General features: G+C 44.6%; 1 long non-coding RNA gene across 1 annotated transcript in view; it reads left to right on the top strand.

Moving 5' to 3' along the window:
• The first annotated feature begins 6130 nt into the window (after window positions 1-6130).
• Window positions 6131-24113, top strand: part of LOC149287103 (uncharacterized) — a 67390-nt gene continuing 49407 nt past the window's right edge. Inside the window, exon 1 of the long non-coding RNA XR_016277525.1 lies at window positions 6131-6217. This is a non-coding gene — a long non-coding RNA (uncharacterized LOC149287103). The remainder of the gene's footprint in view (window positions 6218-24113) is intronic.

Genomic DNA, 24113 nt, shown 5'->3' on the forward strand with positions numbered 1-24113 from the left:
AATCCTCTTTAGTTATTGAATTGTCTTTCTGATCTACCTTAAATTTTTCTTTTAGATATAGATATATAGATATGAGATTTATAATCTGCTTCACAGCTCCAAACTTAATCCACACAAACTCATAGTAGCAAAGCAGCTATGCGCTCACAGCCAACCGAAACTTCCAACTGTCAACTTACACATTCCAAAGTGCCAACTGGCAACCTCCAACTGTCACCTGAACTCTGTCAAATCAAAATATTTTTCATGTTGTTTCAAGGCATATTAATAATAGTAATAATAATAATAATAGTAATAAAATGTGAATTTTATGACTGGAATTTTATTTAATAAAGCTCGGCCTGTTTATTATTCTGTTTGTAACACTAGATCCAGGAATGAAAAGAAAATGTGAGGAAAATTGATCCAAGATCGATTGATTCTAGGGACTAAGAGGCACTGGGTCTGACATTTATGTAGTAAAACCTCATTTAATACATCCCAAGAACATACACAGTTCTTTTATCCATGGATTCAAGCATCCACGGCTTGAAAATATTCCAAAATAAGTATAAATTCCAAATAGCAAATCTTGATTTTCCATTCCTTTAAAGGGGGTTTGCCATAGCCATCCTCTGAGGCTGAGGCAGTGTGACTTGGCCAAGGTTATTAACAGGGTTTTTGTGGCCGAGTCAGGATTTGAACCCTGGTCTCTAGAGTCACTGTCCAATGCCCAAACCATAATGCCATACTGGCATGGCATTTTATGCAGTTTCTCTCCAAACTGGCTACAGGAGTTGTAGGCCCATGTAGTTTCTAATTCTGCTGTAGAAATACCCCTCTCCAATACCCTAATAATACTCTCTATTAATAACAATACCCTATATTGTTTTTTTAAATAGAAATTTTATTGAGAATTATAACATTTATCAAAACACATAGCACATAAAATTGAACATAATACATCAAATCAAATAAAAAAAGTAAAATACAAACACAAAAAGAAAAGTAAAAAAGAAAACAACAACAACAACAACAAATAAACAAAAACAAAATGAAATGATGGTAATATCATCACAAATACAAAAAACATCCTATCACATCACCATCTTCCACATTACATCTAAAAACATTCTATGACTAGACTACACAATACTAAAACCATCCTTCCGATCCATGCATTTAAAAGTGTCATAATTCATAATTTAATTTGTGGTCCTAATTCATCATAGTTCTGCACTGAGACACAAAATGGGCGCCATAATTTTCATCCTGCTCTGAGGGGAAAATGGTGGGCTCCACTGAGACCCCAAATGGCCACCATCTTTGTCCAGCTCTGAGAGGAAAATGGTGGACTGCACTGAGATCCAAAATGGCCACCATCTTTCCCTGCTCTGAGGGAGAAAAGGTGGTCTCTGCAATGAGACCTCAAATGGCCACCTTCAATTTTTATCCTACTCTGAGAGGAAAATGGTGGACTGCACTGAGATCCAAAATGGCCATCATCTTTACCCTGCTCTAAGGGGGAAATGGTGGTCTCTGCACTGAGACCTCAAATGGCCACCTTCAATTTTTATACTGCACTGAGATCTAAAATGGCCACCAGCTTTACCCTTCTCTGAGGGGGAAATGGTGGTCTCTGCACTGAGACCTCAAATGGCCACCTTCAATTTTTATACTGCACTGAGATCCAAAATGGCCATCATCTTTACCCTGCTCTGAGGGGGAAATGGTGGTCTCTGCACTGAGACCTCAAATGGCCACCTTCAATTTTTATACTGCATTGAGATCCAAAATGGCCACCATCTTTACCCTGCTCTGAGGGGGAAATGGTGGTCTCTGCACTGAGCAGTGTTGCCAACAAGCCTCGGAGATAATTCCCGGAAATGCTTGTCCAAAACCCGCTGAATCCCCTCACATCACACTGAATTTTCAGTCACAATTCCCAGAAAATTCCCATAATGTTAAAATGGCGGATGTTTTGCAAATAAACGTTAATATAATTGAATAAAAATAATTGTAACTTATTTCAACCCTCAAAATCACCATTGAACCAAACAAAGAATCTTTCAGTCCTTTTAAGATATTTATTTTGACATGAAGGGGGTTCAGGAAGCTTTGTGCCAAATAGAAATGTGTTCGGATGCAACCGCACTGCAGAAATAAATCCAGTTTGACACCCTTTTAATTGCCATGGCTCAGTGCTAGGGAATCCTGGGAATTCTAGTTTTCTGAGACATTTAACCTTCTCTCTCAGCAAACTCTGGTGTGACAACAAACTACAATTCCCAGGATTTCATAGCACTGGGCCATGGCAGTAAAAACAGTATGAAACTGGATTGTCTCTGGAGTCTGGAGTGAAGATGCAGCCTGAGTTGGGTCCAAGACACACAGAAGAAATAAACCAGTTTGAGACTGCTTTAACTGCCCTGGCTCAGTGCTAGAGAACCCTGGGAATTGTAGTTTTGTGAGAAAGAGCTCTGGTGCCACAATGAACTACAATTCCCATGCATCTGAGGAAATACGCTTAAGTCTAGGAAAGCTCATGCTGCCAACTTTTCTTTCAGTGAGTCTCAAAGGTGCTACAAGATCTCTCTATCATCATCACCATTATTATTATTATCATTATTATCATTATCAAATCCAAATGCAGCTTAAGAACTGGACTTAAATTGGCAACACTGAATCCTGTAGACTCATTCTCTGGGGCTGTGATATGGAAGTGTGCAGGCAATTCCCTTGTTCAACCAGGGAATCCTGGGAATTGTAGTTTGTTGTGACATGAGACACTGCTTTTACCGGCAGCCAGGGCTCCATGCATGAAATTCTGGGCTTGGTGGTTTGTTGTGCCCAGAATCCCATCATCGCAGGGAGCCTTGCAGTTAGAAGCAGTGCCAAACTGGATTATTTCTGCAGTATGGATGGCAATGGAAAAGAGAACGAAAAAGAGAGCCACAAAACAAACTTCTTGGAAGACAGAGCAGGGATGCCAACTTACCAGGTGCTCTGCCCATGCTCAGAGGCATATTTAATCACTAACACACACACACAGTCTCAGGGACATCACATTCACATCACACAACTAACTAGTAGGGCAGCCCATGGAAGGGAGGGAAGATGGAGATAAACACATCCCTGATTATTCTACCCAGGTGCTCTGCCCATGCTCAGAAGCACCTTTCCACCTCTTTTTCTCCTCCATTCTTCTACTTTTTCCCTACTAGATTTTCCTCCCATCGACCCAAATGGTCCTCCTCACAGTACAACAACAACCCTGAGAGGTAGGCTTGGGGCACTCTGCCCAAGCTCAGGAATTCAGAAATTCAAATGTCACTCTCAGCAGGCACACACAGTAGTCCCAACATCAACCCATGATACCATGATCAACTATTGCCTTTGTGATTGTGTGCCTTAAAAGTACTTATGTCTGACTTGGAAATTCAAGGCAATTGGGATTAAGCCAGCCAAATCCCTCACTCCTCCTGGGCAGCAACACTTTGTGCCTGGGTTGGTTGCTTGCCCAATGCCTGCCTCTCTCTCTCTCCAGCAGCCGCTTTGCCTGGAGCGGAGCCTGAATGCCTGAGGGGGGGGGGCAATCAATCACTGTCCTCCTCTCTCTCTGATTGGCTGAAAAAACTGTTAGTGTGATTCCAGAGTTGGTTGGTTTGCTCTTTGCTCCGTTCTGAACTTCTGGCTCTCAAAGGGAGTCGTTGGAGAGAGAGAGAGAGTGTGTTTTTTCTTCAGCCCTCTTTCTGATTGGCTGAAACTGTTACAATCCAAAGGGTTGGTTGCATGCTGCAGGCAGCTTTCAGGCTGGAGCTGAAAGTCGCCGAAAATGCACTGAAATAGAGGAGGGCACGGAAATCACACGAAAAGCTCTGAAAAGTCACCGTTTTCGTGTGAAAGTCGCGAAATTGGCAACACTGGCACTGAGACCTCAAATGGCCACCTTCAATTTTTATACTGCATTGAGATCCAAAATGGCCACCATCTTTACCCTGCTCTGAGGGGGAAATGGTGGTCTCTGCACTGAGACCTCAAATGGCCACCTTCAATTTTTATACTGCATTGAGATCCAAAATGGCCACCATCTTTACCCTGCTCTGAGGGGGAAATGGTGGTCTCTGCACTGAGACCTCAAATGGCCACCTTCAATTTTTATACTGCATTGAGATCCAAAATGGCCACCATCTTTACCCTGCTCTGAGGGGGAAATGGTGGTCTCTGCACTGAGACCTCAAATGGCCACCTTCAATTTTTATACTGCATTGAGATCCAAAATGGCCACCATCTTTACCCTGCTCTGAGGGGGAAATGGTGGTCTCTGCACTGAGACCTCAAATGACCACCTTCAATTTTTATACTGCATTGAGATCCAAAATGGCCACCATCTTTACCCTGCTCTGAGGGGGAAATGGTGGTCTCTGCACTGAGACCTCAAATGGCCACCTTCAATTTTTATACTGCATTGAGATCTAAAATGGCCACCATCTTTACCCTGCTCTGAGGGGGAAATGGTGGTCTCTGCACTGAGACCTCAAATGGCCACCTTCAATTTTTATACTGCATTGAGATCCAAAATGGCCACCATCTTTACCCTGCTCTGAGGGGGAAATGGTGGTCTCTGCACTGAGACCTCAAATGGCCTCCTTCAATTTTTATACTGCACTGAGATCTAAAATGGCCACCATCTTTACCCTGCTCTGAGGGGAAATGGTGGGCTCTGCACTGAGACCCAAAATGGCTGCCATAATCTTTATGCTGCTTTGAGGGGGAAATGGTGGCTTCTGCATTGACACCAAAATGGTCGCCATAATCTTTACCCTTCTCTGAGGGGAAAATGGTGGGCTCTGCACTGAGACCCATAATGGCCGCCATAATCTTTATCTTGCCCTGAGAGAAAGAATTAGGAAAACTAATGGAACTAAAACTAATGGAAAACTAATGGAACTCAAATGGCCGTTTTAATGGCCCTGCCTTAACTGGTTGCTTTAACTGCCCTGGCTCAGTGCTATGGAGTCCTGGGAACCCTAGTTTTGTGAGGCACCAGCAGAGAAGGCCAAAGACCTTGTAAATCTACAGATCCCACAAGGGATCCATAAGGGTTGCAGCGCTTAAAGTGGGATTAGTCTGCTTTATTTCAGAGATAAGAGAGATCATGGGGCAAGATCTTGAAAAAAGCCCAGATTTTGCATTATTATCAAGATCAAATGTGCTCAGGCTTTTAAGGAATTGATTACATATTTATTGACAGCAGCCAGATTGATAATGCCAAGAAAACGGGAAAATCCAAGGTGGTTACCAAACAGAGGAATGGCATAAAGAAGTCTGGGATATTGCTGTTAATTAGCAGTTAATTAGCAGGTTGACTTAAAGTGTTTTTTAAAAAAGGGTTATGTAAAAGGAGTAATTTCAAAGTTGTATCTTTTATAAGGAAAAAAAGGGTGTCTGCCGCCACGGGAGTCACTGCAATTTTGGAAAAGACATTATATGAAAGAGGTCTTTAAACAGAGACTGGATGGACACCTGTCAGGGATGCTTTGATATAGATTTCCTGCATGGCAGGAGGTTGGACTAGATGGCCCTAGCGGTCTCTTCCAACTCTATGATTCTATGATTCTAAATGGGGGGCACTTTGTAGCGGTTGGATTTGCTGTTTGTTTTGTTGCTTGATTTGTAAGTTTATCTATGTGGTTTTTACATCGTAATAAAACAAACTAGTTAAACAAACAAAACAAACTGAATGACTTCCGCCGTGGAGACAACAGCCTCTTCTTTATTTGTGGGGTAGGAATCTGTCTCTATCCTTTCTGTGTTATTACTGGAGTTTCTCAGACAAGGGAAACTGGAAGTAGAAACCAATGGCAATCTGAACGCAATCCTGTGGTTTCACATTATTGCGTGATAGACTGCCACATGCAATGGCATGCTATTTTGGGGCAATGGGAAGCCAGTTCGAACGCAATTGCGCTAAACTAGCGACTTTAAGTGAATGCGTTCTGGCCCCACTTTCTTTTCATTTGAATTTAAGAGGAATTCCTCCCGTTTGATAAACTCCATCGTTTCTGCTTCCAGAGTTTCTTTAGAAAAAGAAAGGTCCTTAAATGAGAGACTGATTTCTTCTTCTGTCTGTCTTTCTTTAGGCTGCCTAGAACATGACAGCCCTCAAGGATCTTTGCATCTCCAGGCAACCTTCTGGTCCTCCTTCGTGTTTGGAACTCAGGTCCGCCTTCATCTGGTGAGTCCAGCACTTTCTGCTTGCCTTGTTGCCATCTGTGCCTCCAGGACAGGAGGAAAAACTGACCATTGACAGAGGAAAGACAACACCCAGGTCCCAAACAGACTGCAGAAATAATCCAGTTTGAGACCGCATTAACTGCCCTGGTTCAATGCTAGGGAACTCCGGAAACTGCAGTTTTGGGAGACATTGAGCCTTCTCCGCCGGAGAGCTCTGGTGCCAGAAGTAACTACAATTCCCTGGATTCCCTGGAACTGAGCCAGGGCAGTTAAAGGGGTCTCAAACCGGAATGTTTCCCTGCAGTGTGTTTTGGAAGTGAGAAGGGCTTGCGAGAGAGCTGTATAAAAAGAATGGACTGTTCCTCCTAATGTTGAGCTGGAATCTCTTTTCCTGTAGTATGCATCCATTGATCCATATCCTATTCTCTGGAGTAGCAGAAAACAAGCTTGCTCCCTCCTCAATATGACATCCCTTCAAATATTTAAACATGGGCATCATGTCACCCCTTAACCTTCTCTTCTCCATCATGAAGCTCCTCCTAATATTGAGCTGGAATCTCTTTTCCTGTAGCTTCCATTTATTTGCTCCATGTCTTGTTCTCTGGAGCAGCAGAAAATAAGCTTGCTCAATATGAAATCCCTTCAAATGTTTAAACAGGGCTATCCTATCACCTCTTAATAAATAATAATAATAATAATAATAATAATAATAATAATAATAAAATTTTATTTATATACCGCCTTTCCAGAGATCAAGGCGGTTTCACAACACAACACATATAACAATAAAAACCATTAAAAACGTCATAAAAACAAATCATACAGTAAACAGTCTCACGCTAGCTCAACAATGCTGCTGAGAGGAGAGAGGAAGGGAGTACATCAGGGGTCAGGGCATGACTGCTGGAATAGGTGTGTTTTTAACCCCTTTTTAAATTGTTCCAGCGAGGCGGCCGAGCGGAGCTCGACGGGAAGCGAGTTTCCAGAGCTTGGGGGCCGAGGTAGAAAAGGCTCTCTGCGTGGTGGTGACATATCTAGCCTCTGGAACCCTTAGCAATTGCTTCCCGGCAGACCTGAGTGTGCGGGGCGGATTGTATGGGGAGAGGCGGTCCTCAAGGTATCCTGGGCCCAAGCCATTTAGGGCTTTATAGGTAATAACCAACACCTTGTATTGCGCCCGGAAGCGAATAGGCAGCCAGTGCAAATCTTTAAGCACTGGTGTTATGCGACTGGCTCTGGGTATGCCAGTAACCAGTCGGGCTGCCATATTCTGCACTAATTGTAGCTTCCGGGTATGGTACAGGGGTTGCCCCATGTAGAGCGCATTGCAGAAATCCAAGCGAGAGGTTACCAGAGCATGCACTACAGTTTCAAGGTCCCTCTGGCCCAAGTAGGGACGCAGCTGGCGTATCAGCCGAAGCTGATAACAGGTGCTCCTGACCATCGCATCCACCTGAGATGTAAGGTGGAGCGACGAGTCAAGGAGCACCCCCAGACTGCGTACTGAGTCCTTCACGGGAAGCGTGACCCCGTTCAGAACAGGTGGAACCACCGCCATCCCCGGGCCAGGAAAACCTATCACGAGCACCTCCGTTTTCTCTGGATTCAGACTGAGTCGGTTTTCCCTCATCCAGCCCATTACCGACTCCAGACAGGCCACGAGAGGAGAGACGCCATCCTCGGTCACTGCATCAGTCGGAGACATAGAGAAGACTATTTGGGTGTCATCAGCGTACTGATAACCCCGCGCCCCATGTCTCCGGATGATCGCTCCCAGCGGTTTCATGTAAATGTTGAAAAGCATGGGGGACAGAATGGCTCCTTGAGGGACCCCAGATGTAAGGGCCCTCTTATCGGAGCACACATCCCCCAGCTGCACTATCTGGAATCTCCCAGAGAGATACGATTGGAACCACTGGAGCGCAGTGCCCCCGATTCCCAACTCCCCCAGGCACTCCAGAAGGATACCATGGTCAATGGTATCGAAAGCCGCTGAGATGTCCGAGAGCACTAACAGGGACACGCTACCCCTGTCCATGCCCAGACGGAAATCATCGACCAAGCAGTCTCAACCCCGTAGCCCGCCCAAAAGCCGGTTTGAAATGGGTCTAGATAATCCGTTTCATCCAAGATCGATTGAAGCTGGATTGCAACTGCCCTCTCGATCACCTTCCCCAAAAATGGCAATAGCGATACTGGCCGATAATTATTATGCATCAGGGGGTCAAGGGAGGGCTTTTTTAGCAAGGGTTTTACAATGGCCAATTTTAAGCTAGATGGAAATTGCCCATCCCTCAGTGATGTATTAATTATGCGGTGTAACATGGAAGTTACCACCGTCCTCCCCTGAGCCGCTAGCCATGAGGGACAGGGATCGAGAGAGCAAGTTGTCTTCCTAACACTTCTAAGGATCTTGTCCACATCCTCGGTGCTGACAGACTCAAAATGATCCAATACAATCGAGTCCACGGAAGCTCTGGAAACCTCTACTCTGGTATCTGCACTAATACTAGCATCAAGACCTTCCCTTATCCGAGAGGTTTTATCCGCGAAGAAGTTGTTAAATTGGTCACAGCAGGCTTTAGATGGTTCCAATATAGGGTTCAGGGCAGGGGGGAGCCGGGTGAGCTCCCTGACTACCCTGAACAGCTCTGCTGGACGCGACTCCGACGACGCGATGCGTGCAGCAAAGAACGAATTCTTTGCTGCATCTATCGCCTCTCCATAGTCCTCCAATAGGAGGTCTAGGAGAGCCTTGTCGGGTAAGCACTGGTGTCTACGCCAGTCGCACTCTAGACGTCACAGCACCCGCTTCCTAGCCCGGAGATCTTCTGTGAACCAGGGCTGTTTTTTGGAAGCAGGCCTGAGAGGACGCTTGGGAGCGATGCTGTGTATAGCCCTGGAGAGATCAGTATCCCAGATGTTAGTCAAGGCATCAACAGAATCGCCGTCATTTTCAACCATATAGCCCTCTAGGGCTTCTTGGAACCTATTGGATTCCATCAGCCTTCGAGGGTGGACCATTCTAATGGGTCCGCCACCCCCGGGAGGGATCTGGGTAGATGCCTTGATTTTTGCCTCCACCAGGAAATGATCCGTCCATGACAGGGCAGAAATGTTAGTTATTTCCGCCCACGGAATTTCCATGTCCGTACAAAAGTGTATTACCCGCAGAATGTGTGGGCCCCGTGACCAGTTGTGACAGACCCATGGCTGTCATGGTATCCATGAATTCCCGAGCCGCACCTGATGGAATATAGTTGGTCGCGAAGGGGATGTTGAGGTCCCCCGGGACCAAAAGCCTGGGGGACTCCAGCACCAGCTCCGAGACCAACTGTGTCAGCTCGGTCAGGGAATCTGTTAGTGCACGAGGTGGCCGGAAGACCAACAGAATCCCTAGACTGTCCCTGGCCTTCAGGGTCAAGTAAATGCACTCAATGTAGGAGGTTTGTCTGACATGGTTCCTGGATAGTGACAAGGTGTTCTTATGGATCAAGGCAACACACCCCCCCCCCCCCCGCCCACCTAACCTGGTCTGGTCCTTCACTGAGTACCCGGCAGGTAGGGCCTGAGCCCACACAGCTTCCCCTTCAGGCCCAAGCCAGGTTTCAGTAATGCAAGCCAGGTCACAGTTGTTATCCTCCAGCAAGTCATAGATAATGTGGGTCTTGTTTTTAATGGACCTAGCGTTGCACAGGAGCAGAGACAGGGTTTGTGGTAGGTTGGAATGACCCTCAGATCTCTTTGGTTAGAAGAGGGACAGGAAGGAAGGATACATATTAAGCATCGATCTCGCCTTCCTCTGTAACGCTGGTCCACTCTCCTACCGCCATACCTCCCCCTGCCCCACACTAATCCCTTAACCGTCTCTTTTCCAGGCTAAATATCCCCAGCTTCCCATAGGACTACATGCTTTCCAGACCCTTCCCCATTTTGGAAGCCCACCTCTGGACATGCTCCATCTTGTGCGCATCCTTTTTGAATGGTGGTGCCCAGAACTGGACACAGTTTTATTCCAGATGAGGCCTGACCAAAGCAGAAAAGACTGGCACCATTACTTCCCTCGACCGAGACACTATGCTTCCATTGATGCAGACTAGAATCACATTGGCTTTTCCCTCTGCAGCATCACCCTCTTGACTCATGTTCAACTTGTGGTCTACTAGGACTCCTGGATCCTTTTCACATGTGCTATTATCAAGCCAGGTGCCCCCTTCATCCTATATCTTGTGTATTTCTGCCTGTTGTTTTTACAACTGGCTTTACAAGCCACATGTTTCTAAAGAAACTGGAAATGACCAGAAGATCACTTCTGGATCTGTGAAAAGTGATTTTTCTGGAAGAGTGGACAACATCCTGCAGGTAGTGAAAGAGGGACCGTTTTAGCCAAACATTATGCACTGTGATGGGGACCCTGTGGCACATGAAAGGTCCCCATGGGCCACATATGGCCCACAGGCTGCACAGTTCCAACATGCATCTGATGAAGTAGACTCAGGCTACCAAAGCTTATGCTGCAAATGGCATTCTCAAAGTGCTGCACTTTCCCTTGCATACCCTTCTCATCCTTCAAAATCCACAAAAGACTGGTACCTTTTTTGGCCCCATAAAAGTATCGCTGTTTGGGATGATGCTGTGCTTTGCTCTAGGGCTAACATGGCTACCAGCCCTGGATAAATTCTCACCCTTGTCCTAGATGATGCTCTATCAATTGCTGGTTGGTCTTCAGGCTGGTTGTGCTTTATTTGCTGGAGCGTGTAATTTGGTTGAAAACACATCTGTCTCTCTCCTCTTCCTTTCCTTCCCCTTAATTGGTAATCATTTTATCCAGGGAGATTCCTGGAGGACCGTTTCTATGCAAGACTGTTGGGTATTAGTAGTGGTTTGAGCCTTGGACTATGACTCTGGAGAGCAGGGTTTGAATCCCAGCTTGACTATGGAACCCACCGGGTGCTCCTGCGCAAGGCACACTCTCTCAAGCTCAGAGGATAGCCAAGAAAGCCCCAGGATAGGGTCGCCATAAGTTGGAAATGACCCTCAGCTGGGAGGAAACGATATCCATGTGAATGTCTGTGTTGGTCTGCTGTTGAATGGCAAGGCCTCAGGGAGGGAGGATACGGTATGCAGTCTGTTATGGGAGGAGATCCATGGTGCGTGTTTGTGTGTGAGACACCCTAAGTTATGCACTGAGTGACACCAATCCTAGATACAGCACATTAAAATAGAAATCACAATGAAAAACACAGAAACCCACAGTTGAAACACTATATTTTTAATAAATAAATAAATAAATAAATAAATAATAATAATAATTAATAATACTCATAATACTCTCTTATCTGCCTCTACTATATGTTGCATGTTGCAAGCTTTCTATGTTCCTTTGGCTTCTTCTTCACCAGGCAAAACGTTAAAAACCATACAGGAGAAAAGCAAAGCAAGGCTTGGATGTTGCTGTTTCTCTTCTCGGTTCAGGTGGTACGGAGGGGTCTCTTTGGCCAGCTGCCCCCCTCCTCTTTCTGGCCATGGGGCAACTGGGGGGTTCCCAAAGTCCAGGAAATTGGACGTTCACTTGCAAGACAAGATCATTCTTTCGCAACCCAATTTGTCTCCAGTCGCTGTGGGCCAGAGGCCCCTTGGATCGGCAGAGGACACTGTATTTCTCAAGAAGCCTTCCAAAAGGCTTTTTGGTGGGGGGCTTGGGGCTATGTGGCCGTGGTCTGGAAGAAGCTATTCCTGACGTTTCACCTCCATCTGAAGCTGGCATCTTCAGCGGATGCTGGCATGGAAGTGTGTGGGGTATATATCCTGTGTGGCTCTTGGCTGAGAGGAAGCGATTGGCATGTAAATCCTTGTGTTTATCTGACAAACACAGACCACCACACAGATTAACATGCATATCATCTCCTTCCAGCTAAGGATATTTTTCTGGACCCTTTGCGGATACCAAAATCTGTGGATGGTCAAGTCCCATAGTACTCAATGGTGGCTGTGCCAACATTGAGGACAATGGCACTTTGCCCCCCCCCTTCCGGGTGCCACCTTTGTCGCTCTCAGAGCGGCAAGGGGTACCTCTTCTTACTCCTCTTCCCAACCTCTACTCTTCCCCTGTCGCCACTGCCACAGCCCTTCCTTCCCCTTTTCTCCTTCCTCCTCCTCCACTTCTCCTCCACCTCCTCCGCCTCCCTCCTCTTCCTCTTCCCCCCTCCGTCGCCCTGCCACTGCTAGTCCTCCTTTCCTTTCCTCTTCTCCACTCTTCCTCCCTCCTTCTACTCTTCTTCCATTGCCACCCTCACCTCCATGGGCTTGCCATCCGCGGATGCTCAAATCCATGGGTGGCAAGCCCATGGATCTGGAGAGCGGACTGTATATATAGGATTATATATATACCCCATTCCCTTTCATGCCAGCATTCTCTGAAGATGCCAGCCACAGATGCAGTCGGAACGTCAGGAATAAATTCTTCCAGAACACGGTCACACAGCCCGAAAAACCCACAAAAAAGCCTTTGTGCTTTTGCATAACATTTTCCTGATTCAGAAAGCATGAAGGCTTCTTGAGAAATTCAGTGCCGTCTGCCTAACCAAAGGGTCTGTGGCCTCACAAAAGGATGGAGACAGGTTGGATTGCAAAGAAAGTGTGTGTTGCAAATGAATGTTCAATTTCCTGGGCTTTGGGAATCCCCCAGTAGCCACAGGGCCAGAAGGAGGAGGGGGCCAGCCTAAAAGAAATCTCCCTCCGTACCATCTGAACTGAAAACCTTCAGGCCTAGGACTGGCATCTTCCATTTTATTCTCCTGTAAGGTTTTTAACACCTTGCCTGATGAAGAAGAAGCCAGTGGCGCTTCAAAAGCATGCAACATGCATACTGGGCATTTTGGGTGGTCCAATAAAGATAACATTGGTTGGTGGGTGTCATATGTTGGTAATAAAGGACATGGTGGTGGACTGGGCAGAGGATTACGCCATGGTGCTGGTCAGCTTGGGAACAACAGATCCTGTTGTGGTGGAAATCTCAGGAACCGCTGATGTGGTTGTTGAAGCGGAGGTGGGTTGACCATGTTCCACAGGTGGCGCGGTCTCTGACGAGATTACTTTCCCCAACAGACGTTGTATTTTCGGCCTGGCAGCACTGGGGACCAGAAGCTCCAGCACAGACTCTAATAATAAGTCCGTCAAGGGCTTGGTCTTGGTTGCTTCAGTCCCCGGCTGCTGGGAAAGAGATCCTGTGGTGCTGGTTCCTGGCATTATGATGGTGTGGCCTTCAGTGCTGGTAACTTCTTCTACAGGCTTTAGAGTTGGCGGCAGAGTGGTAGGGGTAGCCACAGTTGTAGAAGGCTGACCGACAGACTCTGGAGGTGGCTCTGTGGTGGTGGATGTGGCCACAGGCATCTGACTGGTGGACTCCACAGGTGGCTCTGTGGCAGTGGACGTAGCCACAGGCTGACCAGTAGACTCCACAGCTGGTTCTGTGGCAGTGGACGTAGCCACAGGCTGACCAGTAGGCTCCACAGCTGGTTCTGTGGCAGTGGACGTAGCCACAGGCTGACCAGTAGACTCCACAGCTGGTTCTGTGGCAGTGGACGTAGCCACAGGCTGACCAGTAGACTCCACAGCTGGTTCTGTGGCAGTGGACGTAGCCACAGGCTGACCAGTAGACTCCACAGCTGGTTCTGTGGCAGTGGATGTAGCCACAGGCTGACCAGTAGACTCCACAGGTGGCTGTGTGGCGGTGGACGTGGCCACGGTGGACACCAGAGGTGATGTTGGAGTGGTGGAGGCAGCCGTGGGGATAAAAGGCGGGTTAGAGAACTTCATCCGCAGCTTGAAGGATCTTCTCGCAGTGACCGTGCCTGTGGGAAGCTGAGGAACCGGCGTAGGAGTGGTGGCTGAGGCAGTCGTGACCGTGGGAGAGGGAGCATGGACCTCCATGGTGGCATGGACCTTCATGGTGGCTGAGGCAGCCATGACCGTTGGAGGGGGAGCATGGACCTCCGTGGTGGTTGGCTTAAAAATAAGCAAATCCACGAGCTTCTGCAGGGGAGACTTGGAAGTGGTCGCAGGAGTGGTTGCAGGAGTGGTCAAAGGACTGGAAGGAAAGGTGTGGTCTGGTGTGGTCTCCGCTTGGTCAGTGCCGTGTCCATCTGCCTCCCTGCTCTCACCTGGGCAAGGAACCCTCTAAAGAGAAACACAGAGTTTGTTTGGCTTTCTGGAAATGCAAAGGGAGATTCCTATACTCTTTCAGGTAGAGCTTGTGCCAGAATGGTGACCCAGCGATGGGGAAATGTGGTCTTTATAGAGCTTGGTTATTTATTCAATTTATATCTTCCCCCCTCCTTCCATCTCTCTCTCTTTCTGTCTATCAAAATGGGATTCAAGGGGGCTTCTGCTGGAGGGATCCCCATTAGAAGTACAGGATATTGACTCAGGAGAAATGGGCTGAGTTTCCCGTATCCAAAGTGCTTAGGACCAGAGGTGTTTTTGGATTTTGGAATACAAGTATTTGCATCTGCTTCCATAATAAATGAGACATCTTGGACATGGGACCCAAGCCTAAACACAAAATTCATTTATGTTTCACATGCGCACTATGCACATAGCCTGCAATATTTTTAATAGCTGTGTGCATGAAACAAACTATATGAACATTGAACCATCAGAAAGCATAGATGTCGCTCTCTTAGCCCCCCCTCCCATGAAAAATATGTTGATTTTTGGATTTATTCTGGACAAGGGAGACTCAGCCTGTAATGGTTCCCAACAGAGATGGCCCAAGCGCATAGATGCAGAGCATAGCCCACTTTCCTAAACCAGGCTGGGCAAACAACAGCCGACAGGTTATACGTAACCCCTCGCTCCCTGAAACACCCCAGAAGGACAACAACAAAAAGACCGTAAGGATAGTTTATGATCCAAACTCTCCCCAAAGCCTTCTAGGAGTATGGAAGGCATTCCCAACACATTTGGAGGTCTTTACCACCCGATCCAAACAGAATTTTTACAACCTTGACATTGTCCCCCGCTTCCTTTACCTGGAATGTCCCCCACTATCCTTTCTATCTATACTTTAAATTTGTAAGTCACTTGAGATCCCACTTTTGGAGGAAGAAGAATATGATCCTCTCCTTCTTCTCTCTAAGTCAAGTCTTGCCCTTCTGGGTTATTTCTACTCATTGGACTTATTTCCCACCAGAAAGGGACCCAAAGTGGCTCACAAGATAAAAAGGTTTAACTATTTTTGAAATCACATTTACAATCCCAATGAAAATCATCATTCTTCCCAGAATTCCCCTCCTCACCTTGATAAAATAGTTGCCCTCTGAGCAGCGATAAAGGGCAAGGCTGCAAAAACTGGGGAAGGTGGGATGTTGGTCCACATTTGAACACACAGGCCCTAAAAAGAGGAGAGAGTTAGGGAAGGGTCTTCGTGCCTAGTGGTGATTCCCATTGATCCCGACTGAAACCCAAGGCAGGAATTCCCCTTATCCCTGGTGCAGAGCAGAATTCCCCCATGATTCTCTGTAGGCAAGTATTTCCCAATGATTCTCTATGGACAAGTATCCCCCAATGATTCTCTATAGGCAAGTATTTCCCAATGATTCTCTATGGACAAGTATCCCCCAATGATTCTCTATAGGCAAGTATCCCCCAGTGATTCTCTATGGACAAGTATTCCCCAATGATTCTCTATGGGCAAATATTTCCCATTGATCCTCTATAGGCAAGTATTCCCCAATGATTCTCTATAGACAAGTATCCCCCAATGATTCTCTATGGGCAAATATTCCCCAATGATTCTCTATGGGCAAATATTCCCCAATGATTCTCTATGGGCAAGTATTCCCCAATGATTCTCTATGGGCAAATATTTCCCATTGATCCTCTATAGGCAAGTATTCCCCAATGATTCTCTATAGACAAGTATCCCCCAATGATTCTCTATAGGCAAGTATTCCCCAATGATTCTCTATGGGCAAATATTTCCCAATGATTCTCTATGGGCAAATATTTCCCAATGATTCTCTATAGGCAAGTATTCCCCAATGATTCTCTATGGGCAAATATTTCCCAATGATTCTCTATGGGCAAATATTCCCCAATGATTCTCTATGGGCAAATATTCCCCAATGATTCTCTATGGGCAAGTATTCCCCAATGATTCTCTATGGGCAAATATTTCCCATTGATCCTCTATAGGCAAGTATTCCCCAATGATTCTCTATAGACAAGTATCCCCCAATGATTCTCTATGGGCAAATATTCCCCAATGATTCTCTATGGGCAAATATTCCCCAATGATTCTCTATGGGCAAGTATTCCCCAATGATTCTCTATGGGCAAATATTTCCCATTGATCCTCTATAGGCAAGTATTCCCCAATGATTCTCTATAGACAAGTATCCCCCAATGATTCTCTATAGGCAAGTATTCCCCAATGATTCTCTATGGGCAAATATTCCCCAATGATTCTCTATGGGCAAATATTCCCCAATGATTCTCTATGGGCAAGTATTCCCCAATGATTCTCTATGGGCAAATATTTCCCATTGATCCTCTATAGGCAAGTATTCCCCAATGATTCTCTATAGACAAGTATCCCCCAATGATTCTCTATAGGCAAGTATTCCCCAATGATTCTCTATGGGCAAATATTTCCCAATGATTCTCTATGGGCAAATATTTCCCAATGATTCTCTATAGGCAAGTATTCCCCAATGATTCTCTATGGGCAAATATTTCCCAATGATTCTCTATGGGCAAATATTTCCCAATGATTCTCTATAGGCAAGTATTCCCCAATGATTCTCTATAGGCAAGTATTCCCCAATGATTCTCTATGGGCAAATATTTCCCAATGATTCTCTATAGGCAAGTATTCCCCAATGATTCTCTATGGGCAAATATTACCCAATGATTCTCTATAGGCATGTATTCCCCAATGATTCTCTATGGACAAGTATCCCCCAATGATTCTCTATGGGCAAATATTTCCCAATGATTCTCTATAGGCATGTATTCCCCAATGATTCTCTATGGGCAAATATTTCCCAATGATTCTCTATAGGCATGTATTCCCCAATGATTCTCTATGGGCAAATATTTCCCAATGATTCTCTATGGACAAGTATTCCCCAATGATTCTCTATGGGCAAATATTCCCCAATGATTCTCTATGGACAAGTATTTTCCAATGATTCTCTATAGGCAAGTATTCCCCAATGATTCTCTATAGGCAAGTATCCCCCAATGATTCTCTATGGGCAAATATTCCCCAATGATTCTCTATGGACAAGTATTTTCCAATGATTCTCTATGGGCAAATATTCCCCAATGATTCTCTATGGGCAAATATTCTCCAATGATTCTCTATAGACAAATATTCCCCAATGATTCTCTATAGACAAATAGTCCCCAATGATTCTCTATAGGCAAGTATTCCCCAATGACTCTCTATGGACAAATATTCCCCAATGATTCTCTATAGGCAAGTATTCCCCAATGACTCTCTATGGGCAAATATTACCCAATGGCCTGTTACAGACAGGCCAAAATAAAGCTGCTTCGAATCACTTTGGAGGTATGGTATTTCAATGATGCATGTGTCCTAAGAGTCCAAAAGCCACACCAAAGCCATGCACCAGTTCTAAGGACTGGAGTGCAGCTTTGGTGCGGCTTTTGGACTCTTAGGACGTATGCATCATTGAAATACCATACCTCCAAAGTGACTCGAAGCAGCTTTATTTTAGCCTGTCTGTAACAGGCCAATGATTCTCTATGGACAAATATTCCCCAATGATTCTCTATGGGCTAGTATCCCCCAATGATTCTCTATAGACAAATATTCCCCAATGATTCTCTATAGGCAAGTATTCCCCAATGACTCTCTATGGGCAAATATTTCCCAATGATTCTCTATGGACAAGTATTTTCCAATGATTCTCTATAGGCATGTATTCCCCAATGATTCTCTATAGACAAATATTCCCCAATGATTCTCTATGGACAAGTGTCCCCCAATGATTCTCTATGAAAAAATATTCTGCAATGATTCTCTATGGACAAGTATTTTCCAATGATTCTCTATGGACAAGTATTCTTCAATGATTCTCTATAGGCAAGTATTCCCCAATGATTCTCTATAGGCAAGTATCCCCCAATGATTCTCTATGGGCAAATATTCCCCAATGATTCTCTATGGACAAGTATTTTCCAATGATTCTCTATGGGCAAATATTCCCCAATGATTCTCTATGGACAAGTATTTTCCAATGATTCTCTATGGACAAGTATTTTCCAATGATTCTCTATGGACAAGTGTCCCCCAATGATTCTCTATAGACAAATATTCCCCAATGATTCTCTATGGGCAAATATTCCCCAATGATTCTCTATGGGCTAGAATCCCCCAATGATTCTCTATGGGCAAATATTCCCCAATGATTCTCTATGGGCTAGAATCCCCCAATGATTCTCTATGGGCAAATATTCCCCAATGATTCTCTATGGGCTAGTATCCCCCAATGATTCTCTATAGACAAATATTCCCCAATGATTCTCTATGGGCAAATATTCCCCAATGATTCTCTATGGGCTAGAATCCCCCAATGATTCTCTATGGGCAAATATTCCCCAATGATTCTCTATGGGCTAGTATCCCCCAATGATTCTCTATAGACAAATATTCCCCAATGATTCTCTATGGGCAAATATTCCCCAATGATTCTCTATGGGCTAGAATCCCCCAATGATTCTCTATGGGCAAATATTCCCCAATGATTCTCTATGGGCAAATATCCCCCAATGATTCTCTATAGACAAATATTCCCCAATGATTGTCTATGGGCAAATATTTCCCATTGATTCTCTATGAAAAAATATTCTGCAATGATTCTCTATGGGCAAATATTACCCAATGATTCTCTATAGGCATGTATTCCCCAATGATTCTCTATGGACAAGTATCCCCCAATGATTCTCTATGGGCAAATATTTCCCAATGATTCTCTGTAGGCATGTATTCCCCAATGATTCTCTATGGGCAAATATTTCCCAATGATTCTCTATAGGCATGTATTCCCCAATGATTCTCTATGGGCAAATATTTCCCAATGATTCTCTATGGACAAGTATTCCCCAATGATTCTCTATGGGCAAATATTCCCCAATGATTCTCTATGGACAAGTATTTTCCAATGATTCTCTATAGGCAAGTATTCCCCAATGATTCTCTATAGGCAAGTATCCCCCAATGATTCTCTATGGGCAAATATTCCCCAATGATTCTCTATGGACAAGTATTTTCCAATGATTCTCTATGGGCAAATATTCCCCAATGATTCTCTATGGGCAAATATTCTCCAATGATTCTCTATAGACAAATATTCCCCAATGATTCTCTATAGACAAATAGTCCCCAATGATTCTCTATAGGCAAGTATTCCCCAATGACTCTCTATGGACAAATATTCCCCAATGATTCTCTATAGGCAAGTATTCCCCAATGACTCTCTATGGGCAAATATTACCCAATGGCCTGTTACAGACAGGCCAAAATAAAGCTGCTTCGAATCACTTTGGAGGTATGGTATTTCAATGATGCATGTGTCCTAAGAGTCCAAAAGCCACACCAAAGCCATGCACCAGTTCTAAGGACTGGAGTGCAGCTTTGGTGCGGCTTTTGGACTCTTAGGACGTATGCATCATTGAAATACCATACCTCCAAAGTGACTCGAAGCAGCTTTATTTTAGCCTGTCTGTAACAGGCCAATGATTCTCTATGGACAAATATTCCCCAATGATTCTCTATGGGCTAGTATCCCCCAATGATTCTCTATAGACAAATATTCCCCAATGATTCTCTATAGGCAAGTATTCCCCAATGACTCTCTATGGGCAAATATTTCCCAATGATTCTCTATGGACAAGTATTTTCCAATGATTCTCTATAGGCATGTATTCCCCAATGATTCTCTATAGACAAATATTCCCCAATGATTCTCTATGGACAAGTGTCCCCCAATGATTCTCTATGAAAAAATATTCTGCAATGATTCTCTATGGACAAGTATTTTCCAATGATTCTCTATGGACAAGTATTCTTCAATGATTCTCTATAGGCAAGTATTCCCCAATGATTCTCTATAGGCAAGTATCCCCCAATGATTCTCTATGGGCAAATATTCCCCAATGATTCTCTATGGACAAGTATTTTCCAATGATTCTCTATGGGCAAATATTCCCCAATGATTCTCTATGGACAAGTATTTTCCAATGATTCTCTATGGACAAGTATTTTCCAATGATTCTCTATGGACAAGTGTCCCCCAATGATTCTCTATAGACAAATATTCCCCAATGATTCTCTATGGGCAAATATTCCCCAATGATTCTCTATGGGCTAGAATCCCCCAATGATTCTCTATGGGCAAATATTCCCCAATGATTCTCTATGGGCTAGAATCCCCCAATGATTCTCTATGGGCAAATATTCCCCAATGATTCTCTATGGGCTAGTATCCCCCAATGATTCTCTATAGACAAATATTCCCCAATGATTCTCTATGGGCAAATATTCCCCAATGATTCTCTATGGGCTAGAATCCCCCAATGATTCTCTATGGGCAAATATTCCCCAATGATTCTCTATGGGCTAGTATCCCCCAATGATTCTCTATAGACAAATATTCCCCAATGATTCTCTATGGGCAAATATTCCCCAATGATTCTCTATGGGCTAGAATCCCCCAATGATTCTCTATGGGCAAATATTCCCCAATGATTCTCTATGGGCAAATATCCCCCAATGATTCTCTATAGACAAATATTCCCCAATGATTGTCTATGGGCAAATATTTCCCATTGATTCTCTATGAAAAAATATTCTGCAATGATTCTCTAAGGGCAAATATTTCCCAATGATTCTCTATGGACAAGTATTTTCCAATGATTCTCTATGGGCAAATATTCCCCAATGATTCTCCATGCACAAGTATCCCTCAATCATTCTCTATAAGGCAAGTATTCCCCTATGATTCTCTATCGGCAGGTTTTTCCTAATGATTTCCTATGTGCAAGTATTCCACAATGATATCTTCTGGCCAAATATTCCCCAATGATTCTCTATGGGCAAACAGGGCCTGGAAAGCATGCCTTATGAGGAAAGACCTAGGGAGCTGGGCATGTTTCTTCTGGGGAAGAGGAGGTTAAGAGGCAAGATGGTAGCCCTGTTTAAGTATTTGAAGGATGGAGCAAGCTTGTTTTCTGCTGCTCCAAAGACTAGAACACAGAACAGGGGATGCAAACTAGAGGAAAAGGGATTCCACCTCAACCTTAGGAGGAACTTCATGATGGTAAAGGCTGTTTGACAGTGGAAGATGTTCCCTTGGAGTGTGGCAGGGTCTCCTTCCTTGGAGGTCTTTAAGCAGAGGCTGGATGGCCATCTGCCGGGGCTGCTTTGATTGTGAGTTCCTGCATGGCAGGATAAAGGGCTTGGACTGGATGGCCTTTGGGGTCACTTCCAACTCTATGATTCTATGATCCTAACCATCCCCACTGTGTGACCATGGTCTATCTATGCCAACTGCTGGGAAATAAAAGGGGGGCTGGCCAAACATTAAAGCCATCCTAAAGTGGAGTCTTGCTAAGTACTGTCATACGTATCCCACAATGGATGGCCCTTGCAATCTCTTCCAACTCTGAGATTCAATAATAATAATAATAATAATAATAATACAGTAAGAATCCAAAGGTATAGCCTTGTTAGTCTGTAGAATCAGTATGTAGAGAGATCTTGTAGCACTTTTGCAACTAACTGGAATAGAGAAGTTGGCAGCATGAGCTTTCCTAGGCTTCAGGCTACTTCCTAATCCAATAATAATAATAATAATAATAATAATAATAATACATTTTATTTATATACCGCCTTTCCAAAGGGTCAACGCTTCTGAGGAAGTAGACTGAAGTCTGTGAATCTTCATGCTGCCAACTTCTTTATTTCAGTTAGTCTCAAAAGTGCTACAAGATCTTTATTATTATTATTATTATTATTATTATTATTATTATTATTATTATTATTTCTGACCTCTCCTCAAGGCTGGAGGCAGGATAGAGCATGTTAAAATACAAAGCACAATTTAAAGCACAAAGAAACCCAACAGTTAAAATAGAATACTACACAACCATACCCTACCCATCTTAACTGCCCTGATTCTAGGAAGGGCCACACTTGGCATATCAGCCAAAGCAGGCCCTCCCGGCCCTGGCATCTAGCTAAGTTGACATTCGGAGAGAGAGAAAACACTCCCAACCACGCAGACGGCAACGATGCTATGGCTTCTCTAGGCATAGCCTTTCAGCAACCATAGTAGAATCCTTGCAGTCTGCGTGAAGGTTGCCATTGCTTTACCTTTGGGGACTTCTCCATGGTTTTCCGCCCTGTCCAGCATCTGGATCAGGGGGTGGTCGCAGCCGTGGGTCAGTCGAAGGTTGCAGAGGGAGTCACCCCTCTGCGCCAGGACCTTCCTTTGGAAAAATGGAGCACTGTCCCCAGGAACAGCCCATTGCAAGAAAGCTGTAGGGACGAACAAAAGAGGCAAGGTAAACCTGTGTCTTGTTCAATGGGGGCTTGCCCTTGCCTCCCCCTGAGGCTGAGAGCATGTGACTTGCCCAAGGTCCCCAATTGGGTTCCATCACTCAGTGGGAATCAAACCCTGGTTTCCAGAGTCATGGCCCAGTGCTCAAACCACTATGCCACCTGGCTCTCTGTACGTTTGTAATGAATCCTGTTTCCTGTTCAGTCACTCTCTCAGCCTCAAAAGACATCAAGGGTAAACCTTCTCTGAAGATGGACACCATGGCATTTACCCATCAATTTTTTTTGGAAGCTATCACAGCCCTGTTCAAACATTGCCTCACCTCTTGCTATTTCCAATGGGGCAATGGGTGCTATGAGCAGAAAGATGGGGTGGCAATGGGTAACAGAGAGCTGGGTAGCAATGATTTCCTATGGGCAAGTATCCCCCAGTGATTCTTTATAGACATATATCCCCCAATCATACTCTAGGTGCAAGTATCCCCCAATGATTCTCTATAGGCAAGTATCCCCCAATCATACTGTAGAGGAATGTATTCCCCAATGATTCTCTATAGGCATGTATTCCCCAGTGATGCTCTATAGGCAAGTATCCCCCAATGATTCTCTATAGGCATGTATCCCCCAAAGATTCTCGATAGACATGTATTCCCCAGTGATTCTCTATAGGCATGTATTCCCCAATGATTCTCTATAGACATGTATTCCCCAATTATTCCCTATGGCCAAATATTCCCCAATGATTCTCTAGAGACATGTATTCCCCAATGATTCTCTATGGACAAGTTTTTCCCAATGATTTCCTATTGCCAAATATTCCCTAATGATTCTGTAAAGGCATGTATACCCCAATAATTCTCTACAGGCAAGCATTCCCCAATGATTCTCTATAGGCAGGAATTCCCCAATGATCTCTATAGGCAAGTATCACCCAATGATTGTCTATAAGCAAGTATCCCCCAATGATTCTGTATAGGAAGGTATTCCCCAATGATTCTATATGGGCAAATATTTCCCAATGATTCTCTATAGGCAAGTATCCCCCAATCATACTCTAGAGGAATGTAATCCCCAATGATTCTCTGGAGGCATATATTCCCCAATGATTCTCGATAGACATGTATTCCCCAGTGATTCTCTATATGTATTCCCCAGTGATTTTCTATAGGCATGTATCACCCAATGATTCTCTATATGTATTCCCCAATGATTCTCTATAGGCATGTATTCCCCAGTGATTCTCTATTGGCAAATATTCCCCAATTATTCCCTATGGCCAAATATTCCCCAATGATTCTCTAGAGAC

Source organism: Sceloporus occidentalis, unplaced genomic scaffold (genome assembly GCF_023333645.1).
Source record: "Sceloporus occidentalis isolate IW3139 unplaced genomic scaffold, rSceOcc1.0.p SCAF_64, whole genome shotgun sequence".
NCBI lineage: Eukaryota > Metazoa > Chordata > Lepidosauria > Squamata > Phrynosomatidae > Sceloporus > Sceloporus occidentalis.